The sequence below is a fragment of the Castor canadensis genome, chromosome 17 (genome assembly GCF_047511655.1).
Source record: "Castor canadensis chromosome 17, mCasCan1.hap1v2, whole genome shotgun sequence".
Lineage (NCBI taxonomy): Eukaryota > Metazoa > Chordata > Mammalia > Rodentia > Castoridae > Castor > Castor canadensis.
The window spans coordinates 55,766,597-55,776,783 of record NC_133402.1 but is presented as its reverse complement, the minus strand read 5'-3'; the positions used below and the strand labels follow the sequence as shown (position 1 = coordinate 55,776,783).

The 10,187-nt window shown below is 49.1% G+C and overlaps 1 long non-coding RNA gene across 1 annotated transcript in view; it reads right to left on the bottom strand.

Annotated features, from left to right (window-relative positions):
- Positions 1 to 10,187, bottom strand: part of LOC141418610 (uncharacterized) — a 54,732-nt gene that overhangs the window by 12,860 nt on the left and 31,685 nt on the right. The gene's annotated exons all lie outside the window — the stretch shown is intronic.

The window sequence follows — 10,187 nt, the reverse complement described above, 5'->3', positions numbered from 1 at the left end:
TTCTTTAGCCACCTTCCTTTGCTATAGCATCACTGCTCTTCTCTGGTGCTCAGAAAAGTATAATACTCCAATTCAAAAAAAAGCAAGCGATCCTCAGTCTCGCTCAGCATGTTCCCAGTCAGGATGTGGGCAGGCAGCAGAGATCTCACGGTGAGGCAGCAGGTAGCCAGACAGGCTATGGGGCGTGTGACAGCAAGTTACCTCCCTGAACATGGGTGAAGGATCTTCAGGCCAAGAGTGGGTCTTAGCAGCCACATGGATGCATGATCAAACTGGGACTCTAGAGAGTGTGTCTTCTGGCCAACCTGCCTGACCACAAGAATGGTGTCAAACAGGTGGAAGAATATGGAACACCCAAAGACTTCCAGCCAGCAAATTTGCAGGTGACAATGGGCTCTGTAGTCTGACTCCTGCCACCTGGGCAGCATCGAGGCCTGCTCACTGAATCCTGCACTGGGGTTTCAGGTGTGTGGATGGGTTGCTCCCCTAAGATGCAAGCCTGGTCTCTGGAGGCAGCCTGAATAAGGGACCCCTGCTTCCTTCCTCTACTAGTCCTCCACTGAGACTTGACATCCAAAACAAAATGGCAGTGACTGTGGCAGGGAGTTCCCAAGAACAGCTTGGCAAAGAGGTTTCCATTCAACTTCCCCTGCCCTTCCCTGCACACCCTCCCCCTCACCCCTACGCCCAGAGCCCTGGAAGAGCAGCTTAGATCTACAAGCTGTCAGCTCTGTCCTGACAAGGCACCCTCCCACCCCAGCACCTGGGCCAGAGACTTTCAAAACACCTGGGCCTTCTGTGGAATCAGTGTGTCCAAAGTCTCCTCCATAGTCCCTTGGCACAAACCGGGAAAAATGAAGAAATCCATCCCACTGTGCACATGCATGAGTACATTAGCAGGCATGTGTGTGGTCATGAGCCCCACAGAATGGTGTGAGGGACTTCTGTGTTTTTCAGCTGGTGTCTCTCCAGGGCACCAGTCAAATGTTCCTCAATGCATCATCTCAGAGAAGGGGTTGAACAGGCTGCTTAGTGCACTAACCAAGCTCCAGAAGTGGTGAAACCACAGGCTTTGGGGGATTAGACAGGCCCTGGGGAGGGAGGTTTTTGGCCCAGGTATCTGGACACCTGTGAAGGGGTGGGGCTTTTGCCAAAGCCTGGGTGGCTCTGTTAGGCCCTTTGGAGGCCAAGTTCCTTTTCGAGGGAGTAGCCCTAACCTGCCTGTTCTGCCCCCATCCACTGCCACCACCAACAGAGCTGTGGGTGTGACTCGGGGGTAGCAAACTGCTCCAGGGTAGGAGCGCAGCCCATGAACTATGAGTGACTGCTTCCAGCTTCTCTCTTTCTCTTACCTCCTGGTTAATTGTTAAGTTTCCCCTTGACTTGAGCATGCGCCAAGCTCAGAGAACTTGGTAAACGTGTATGAAGACAGGGACAGTAAATTGAGTCGCAAGCACCCAGAGATAACCAAAGCCTCTTCAGTGCTCCCAAGGACCTGAGCTAAACAGGAAATCTGTTTACAGTGCCTCTGTCTTGTCTCCTGGTACAAGTGAGGACCTGCCTGCATGCAGTTACCTGTGCACAGCCCTTCTTGTGTATGCCTGAGCCCCCTGGAGGTGGTCCAGAAACCCCAGCCACAAGCAGTGCCTTCAGGGACCCCTCATGCCTGGTCCAACCCATGTGCCACAATTGTGTTCTCAGCATCCTTTTTAAAAAGATAGAATTCATGTACCATAAAATCCCCCCGTTTAAAGTGTGCCATTTAATGGTATTTTATATTACAGCACCCTCTTTAAGCCAGCAGTCAACCATGGGTCATCACCAAATGCCCCACCAGTGGGTCATATGAACACCATTAGCTGTGTCATTTGATCTGCTGCATTTGAACTTGTCATGCTGCTATTTCCCAGGATAACTCTTTGAACTTTCTGGAGTCTTCTTACACCACCCTGGGCCCAGCAGCTCTGGTGTACCTCCACTGATGTGAGCTGGAACCCTCTACCATTTGATCCAAGGCTGCTGGGGGCACGGGCCCTGACTGAAGTTTGGGAAGGAAGCCTGTGAACCCTGAACACCCCACAACCCCTAGGCATTCACTCTCTGCTCAAGGTGTTCCAGAGCCAAAGAGAATTGGCAGGGGTTCCAGGAAACACAATGCAATATGGAAACACAATGCAAAATTAACTCTAGAGCTTTGGGAGGGGCCTGGTAAAGTGAGTACACAGGCATAGCTTCATTAACTTCACAATATGCATAGGACACTGGGCTCTTTACCTCTCCAAGAGAAGATACTCTGGAAGGTGTCCATGATTTGGGTTCATCCTTGCCTCTGGAGATAGAGGAAGCTAAAGTGTTTCTTCTTGGGCCTAGGGAGAATATCACTACAGTGCAAGCTTGGACAGCCAGGCTGACCAACTTCCCAAGGTCCAGACCTGTGACTGGTCCAAGTCTGCACCCTGCCCATTCACCAAGCAAACTTCCAGCCCTGGCTGGAGGGCTGTGGGGTACATCCAACAGGGTCCATCCACTCACTTGTAATAGGGACAAATATTTCTACTCTGAGGGCCTGTCAGCTCTCCATTCTGAGCAAGCCAAATGTCATGACCTGTCCTCAGATAAACGCCTTTTGCAAGTCCAAAGGCTCCTACCTGGGGACACATTTCAAGTGTGTTGGGCAAGCATATAGTCATTTCCCTGCTCAGTTTTGCTTCTTGCATCAGGTCTGGCCTTCTTTTCCAGCTCAGGAAGGCCCCGCCCAGACTCTCTTCTGCAGCGTCTGCTTGCTCAACCCTGCAGACTGTGGAAATCCTCACTGCATATTGCATCAGCAACAAAAATACCCAAATCTCTACTGAAGAGTGAGTAACTACACAAGCCACAGTGAAGCCCTGCCCTGAAGACTACAGGAACCTTCGGTAATTTAAAATAAAGAAAGAAAAGTGGGGCTCCATCCCAGGGCTGTTCTCTAAGGTGTGGGTTTTCCCTTCTAGCACAGCTGGCTTCTTTTTCCTCCACCCTATTTCTCTGTAAGTGATTGTACCATCCATCCATCCATCCATCCATTCATTCATGTTACAGATATTAGTGCCTCCCATGTACCCGACACTGTGGCAAGTGCCGAGGGTACAGTAACAAGGCAGATTAAGTATCGAACCCATTTTGCATCCCTACCATCTGTTTGATCTTTATATCCCATCCCAAGTCAAACACAGGATGCTCAGAAGTGTTGGATAGTGAGTATTCTTTTTTAAATTTTTTTTCTATTTTTATTAGGATATATGTTGTGCAGGAGAGATTCATTGTGAAGATTCTGGATAGTCTCACATTGTACATGGGTTAGATCACTACCAGCATCTTCCCACCCTCCACAAACCCCTAAATGAGTATTCTTGACATAAACTGACTCCCATCTGCTTATCTGGGATTCCATCAAACACCTGTGTGTACTCGCCATTCAAATAACAGGTGGATGGAGCCCAGCCACCCCCTGGTGGTCTTCACCTCCAGGCCTCTGCATGTGCCATTCCTTTGCTCTGAGTGACTTTCTCCTCTCATTTCTCCTCTAATTTGACACCACTCCCTTCTTCAGCTTCCTGTACATTCTCACAGGACCATGAGAGGGAAACGAAGTAGTGCGTGCAGGCTGAGCAACCCCTTGCTAGTGAACGTTGGCTTCTGTTTGGTTAAGAAGGAGCTGCAGGTGAGAAGTCGTAACTGGCCTTTTCACTTATTCTGAGGTTTGCTCCTGTCTCTATGCTGGAGTCACAAGTGGCCCAGAACAAGGCCCTGACAGCAACCCCTGAGGATATTTTGACCAGATGTCCCAATTTCCTCCCCCTCGGCCAGACCCCTGACATTCCCTGGAGGTGGGAGAGGAAGAAACAGACTCTGTAGGTGGAATCTTCAGGTCAGAGAAGAAGCTGAGCCTGAGGGCCAGAGCTGAGCCAAGAGCGGTGGATGAACAGGTGGCTGTGGGTGTGTGAGCCCAGAACTGGCCCTGCAGGATGGCTCGCCCCTGAGTCAGGCCTAGGCTCAGAGGGCCACGTGGGTCTGGGCCAGCCCAGCTGTGGGCGGAACCTGAACTCCCTCCACCCCCAAGAGAACCACTCCTACCTGGCTCTTCCAGCCCTGGGTTCCACTGGGAGCAGGCCAGAGGTGGGGTGAGGGCAGAATAATTTATCAGAGCAGCAGTCCCTAGCCATACCCTATGGTACTTGGGTCTCAAGGACAACTCGCAGGGGTCCAAACCAAGAGCACAAGGGTCAGAGCCAGGCAGGGATTAGTCACCCCCTCCCCTCAGCCTCCATGTAATCCCCAGGTGCCAGTTTCCCTTCCCTTCTTCCTTAGAGGCTGGCGATGCTTCTAGGGACTAGAGGAGCTGTCTCTCAGTCCCTATGTCTCCAGCTCCCAAGTCCCTAAGAAAGGAGGACCTCTCCTGGCCATGAGAAAGACTGGCCTACACACCTGTTAGCATCTCTCGGGTCGGGCAGTCTGGTCAAAGGCCTGTGCCCCATGACCTGTACCATTCCCATAGCCCCCACACTGGTCCTTCAAGACCTGAACCCAGAAAACAATGGGGCCAGGATAGGTGCCATCTGTTTGACCCCTTGCTTCCCTCCCACCCTGTGTCCAGCTGAAGGTATCTCCCCTCTCAGACCATGAGTTCTGCATGCATTCTCAGGAAGTCCCTAGTCTGTACTAGGCACTATTTCAGGTGCTGGGGCAGCTGAGGGGAAAAGGGCAGGTAAAATCTTTGCTGTATGGAACTTATTCTCAAGTGGGGTGGGAGGCAAGCACATAAGAAATTAAATAAACCCTAAAGAGTGAGTTAGAAAAAAAAAATTCTTGGGGGCAGTACTAAGGTTTCCACTCATTCTTGCTAGGCAGGTGCTCTACCACTTGAGTCATACAATCAGCATTTTTTTGCTTTAGTTATTTTTCAGGTAGGGTCTCACATTTTTGCTTGGAGCCAACATGGTCTGTGATCCTCCTACCTATGGCCTCCCATGTAGCTGGAATCACAGGCACACACCACCAGGCCCAGTTTATTGCCTATGATGGAGTCTTGCTAACTTTCCCCCCAGAACCATAATTCTCCCAATCTCTGCTCCTACATGGCTGGTATTACAGGTGTGAGCCATCCCTCCCAGCTCTAGAAAAATTCCTCTAAGCCCTCTGTAGTGAAAAGCTAGTTAACTGTTTTTCAGTGTGTATCTGGATTTCTGGATTTCACCCTGCTAGAGAAGTTTCTGTAGTGTCTATAGATACTACAATATGAGAGTTTCCAAATGTATTTTCAGCTTCTGTCCTTGTGTCTTCCTGTGGGACTGGTCCATACTGTGTGACAAGTGGACATGAGCTTTGAGGATGAGAGGAGAAGAATCTTGACTTTAAAGCAAGCTGAGAGCCTGGAGGGAGAGTTGCCATTGTCAAAGGGAGTCATAGTTTTTTTAAAGTAGGGCCACTTTATGTATTCATATTTATTTTGATGACACTGTGGTTTGAACTCAGGGCCTCAAGCTTGTTAGGCAGGCTCTTCCCACTTGGGCCACTCCACCAGTCCAGGGTAGTTATTGAAAAGTGATATTTGTGCGAAATCTTGAAATTGGTGAGGGAGAAAGCCACATCTGCGGAAGATGGATTCCAGATATCAAAGGGAAGAGCTTGTAAACTTGGACTTTGACTGGTGAAAGCCTCTGTGAGGTGCCAGGGGCTGGGCAGGAAGCAGGATGCAAGGTGAGGGGGGCCCTGGGCAGGAGAGGCTGCAGGGCAGCACTCCTGAGTCCTGCCGAACTACGGCTCCCTGAGGGCTCCTGCACCCTGAACGAGCCTGGGGTGACCTGTCCTCTCCACTCAGTATCTCCTTACCCAGGCAGGCCTTCAGGGAACCGCCTGCATGCTGAGCTGGAGTACTGTTACCTTCCGCCATCTCCTGCCTCTCACAGTCTTCTTCCTTCTGAGCCAGTTCTCAGCTCCTGATACGAGGGGCACCCAGAACACCAGACACAGCCATTCTCCCGGCAAAATGTTGGATGTGCCTAAGACACCCACCTCCAACTTGGAAAAGGCGTTTTTAGGACTGCTTTTCCTAAAAACTCCTTCACTAGGGAGTGGTTTAAGTCCCATTCTTGTGCCACACAGGAAGAGGGCCACGAGGGTGGGGAAAGTTCCATATGTCTGATTTGTTTCTGCATCAGAGCCCAGGTTTGTGGCACAGCAGACATGGCAAGATGGAAATCCTTCTTCCACTAAATCTACCTCCAGTCCCAGACACACACGTCCACATTAAACACACAGACACAGAATATACACATGGACTTGCATACCTGCACATCTCACCACAAATACACATGCATACGTGTACACATGCATATATATTCTTGTGGAGCTGCACCCACACATACCAACACCTCCCACCCAGACATCCACACATGTCCCCAACCAGGGTCTCATCTCTCTGCAGTGACCAGCAAACAGGTAGATGGGACAAAGTTCACCCATGTGTCTGGGTGGCCCCACCAACAGAGGCCTGAAGGAGCTGGCAGCAGTCTCAGCCCCTCTCCAGCAGCCTTCAGGAGGGGAAGGCCTGGGTGGGGTCAGGTTTGGGCAGGAGGACGCTCAGGGCTTCTGGGTGCTGACTCAAGACAAGGAGCAGACAGCCTTGGGCAATCCTAACAAGTAGGTCACCATGACTGGCCTGCATGCCAGACCTAAGGTGGACTGGAAAAGATGTGGGGGAAATCCAGCTGTTGAGGGGCAGCAGGTGTTAATGGGTGTTGTTTTCCCATGCTGGCCCAAGTTCAGTTAGGTTTCTGTAACACTGGGGCTAGGGTGTGCATGTGTCAGCATCAGGTACTGCTGCCAGGTGCAGGGCAGATGGCAGCTTAGGAAGGGCTGCAGACAGGGAAGGATGGGGGAGGTAGGTGAGGTGAACACACCACTAAAATTGTTAATTTGTGTGCATCTGTGTGCCAGGCACTTTAATGGTGTCTTGAAGGATACAGCCCTATAAGTTTACTTTTATTGCTTCAGTTTTACAGATGAGGGGACTGAAGCTCAGAGGGCTTCAAGCAGTTACCCTAGGTCCCCAGCTAATAAGGGCAGAGCTGGGATATGGGTTGAGACTCCAGGGCCCAGCCTCTTTGTACATTATGTTGAAACTAAAATGTGCATTTTTAAATCATCACAAACAAGAAGCCTCCAGAAACACAACTGAATATAATATAGTGCCCTGAGTGGGACGTGGGAATATGGGGGCCATCTGAATAAAGGATGAACTTCATTTAATGATAATGTATCAATATTGATTCATTATTCATGACAAATGTATCATAGTAATATAAAAGGTTAATAGGGGAAACTGGGCATGAAGTACGTAGTGTTGATAGGTGTGACCTTAATATAAAACTTCTAAACAGGTCCGCTAGGCTCATCCTGGAAAGAAGGATATTAACTTGAACTCTGGGGGTTAACCTGAGGGTTAAGTGAGATAATTTATTAAGACCCCTTGGCATGATGTCTGACATGGAGCAAATGTTCAGTAAATGGGGACATTATTATGGTTTTTGTTAACTATTATTATTTGTTTTTCTGACAGTACTGGGATTTGAACCCAGGGCACTCTACCACTTAAGCCACAAAATCCCAAGCCCTTTGTGATTTAGTTATTTTTCAGATAGGATCTTGAATTTTTTTTTTTCTTTACAATACTGAGGTTTGAACTCAGGGCCTACACCTTGAGCTACTCCACCAGCCCTTTTATTTGTGATTGGTTTTCTTCAAGATAGAATGTCAAAAAGTATTTGCCCAGGACTGGCTTAGAACTGTGATCCTCCTGATTTTTGCCTCCTGAATAGCTAGGATTACAGGTGTAAGCCACTGGTGCCTGGAGGGTCTCACCAGGGAGCTGTCCTCAGCCTGAGATCCTCCTACCTAAGCCTCTTGTGTAGCTTGGTCACAGATATGCCCTCACCACATGTCACTTATTTATTTATTGAGATGGGATGTTGCTAACTTTTTGCCTGGGCTGGGCTTGAACCAAAATCCTCCTGATCACCTCCCATGAGGTGGCTGGGATTATATGCATGTGCCAAACTTTTTACAATTATTCTAGAAGGAAGTCCACTGACACCTAGACTCATTTTATTCATAACTTTAAAAATCTGGCACCCTCATAGGTGCCACTTGAGTCAATCCAAGACTCAAAGAGCACCAGGTGTCCCCTCCAGGAGCAACTGGCAAGACCACCTTTACCACCTACCTAGACACAGACTCAAATTTCTTCAGGACAAGCAGGAAAGAGAGTTTTCCATTGTTTCCCTCAGGTGCAAGGAAAGCTGCTCTTCCTCTTGCTATCTGACTGCTCACCATGTGTCAGGCTGGCTTTTGACTCTCACAATAAGAATGGTCCAGTGCCAACACAAAGGCAGCGGCAAAGGAGGACACCATAGGAGGCAAGGGGGGCACGGTCAGAGAGCTGGGGCAAAGGCCCTGCCTGCCAGCACTAGCAGTGGACTCCCCACACAGCAGGAATTCCTCTCAGAATCCTGGCACCTGGACTCTAGCCCTTTATCTCCTCCATACCAGTCTTATCAGAGCAAGGCAATGAATCCACCAAGAATGTGCTTGCTGCTCTACCAGTGGGGTGCTTAAACAGCTGGCCTTGGCCCTTGCCTCCCAGGAAGCAGGTCAGTGAAGCCAGGATTCTGCTTGTGATGCTCCCAACACCAGGACCAGCTGTGCCCTCCACCCAGGTGAGAGCTGAGTCCCTTCAGTGGAACTGTTAATGGCACCAGTGCAGTCTGATCAGAAGACTTCCAAATTCTTTGTGACCACAGGGGGACACATGGGTGTAAATTAAATGTTAGGGAAAGGGAAATACAAAGACAGCATGGTATGGCACAGGAGGAGTCTGCCAGTAGAGAGAGAGAGAGTGCTTTTCTTTTTCAGGTGCTTTTATAATCTATCATAACCTATGGGAAGCGGGGAGGAGAACCAGGTTATTTTCATCCAATAATCAATGAGTAGGGAGGGGCCTGGGCAGTTCCCAGCCAGGTGAGCGTGGTCTGGGCTGTCCCTGGGCAACCTACATACAAGTTCCGAACTTCCCGACTTCTAGTTTGCCTCAGAACTACATCCCAGAGCACCTCACACACCTCACTAATGGTGTGATGCCAGTGTGGCCACAGCCAGACTTGACCAGCCTTGAGGAAATTGGAAAAAAAAAAGTTGGAAAAGTAGGACAAGCTAAACATGGTGGCACATGCCTTTAATTCTAGGCACTGAGGAGACAGAGGCATGAGGATCACAAGTTCAAGGACAGCCTGGGCAAAGTTAGTGAGAACCTGGGGCTGTGGCTCAAGTATAGAGCATTTGCCTAGCAGAGGCCCTGGGCTCAATCCCCAGTACCACAAAAAAAAAAGGGAAGGGAAGGGAAAAATGGAAAGGGTAGGGAAGGACAAGGAAGGAAAGGGAAGAGAAAAGGAGGAGAACTAGGGCATGGGGTGTTCAAGGGTCTACAGAAGGTGAAAGAGGGTGGGGCTTGGAAAGGAGACAGGGTCTGGCAAGTGAAAAGCCAGGGGTGACTGTCCTGAGCAAACTTACCTAGGTAGAGAATGTGTCGAGGCTGTGTGTACAAGGATACTCATGACAGCTTTGTTTATAACAGTGAATAACTGAAAATAACTTCAAGGTTCTAGCCACAGAAAGCAGATGAATAAATTATGGTTTAGCAATGCACAGATAAAAAAAACCTGATAGCTAACAGGTTTTGTTCAGTTTTTAAGGAGAATGGAATTACTTGCCAACATTAAAAAGATTGAGAAGTTTTATACACACACACACACGAAACAAAACAAAAAACAAAAACCTCCAGGTATCCAGTTTCTCTTAACACCAGAAACTCTGGTCATACTAGACCCTCACTTCCACTTGGCATGACTTTGACTAGAGGAAGAAGTGACTGCCTCCTTCAAATGAAGAGGCCCCTGCAGATGACAAAGGTTTCTACCCCACCAAGGTCACTGGTGAATTTCATTTCAGTCTTGATCAGCTTTGGGGGAAGATCTTTTGTGTGTGCTATTCCCAGCCCTTTGCCCTGGTAGGTCATTTGAACCTCTCAGGAGTCAGCATAAAGGTCGTCTCTTCAGAGATTTCCCTGACTATCCAGATTAAGTTAGGCCACCCTG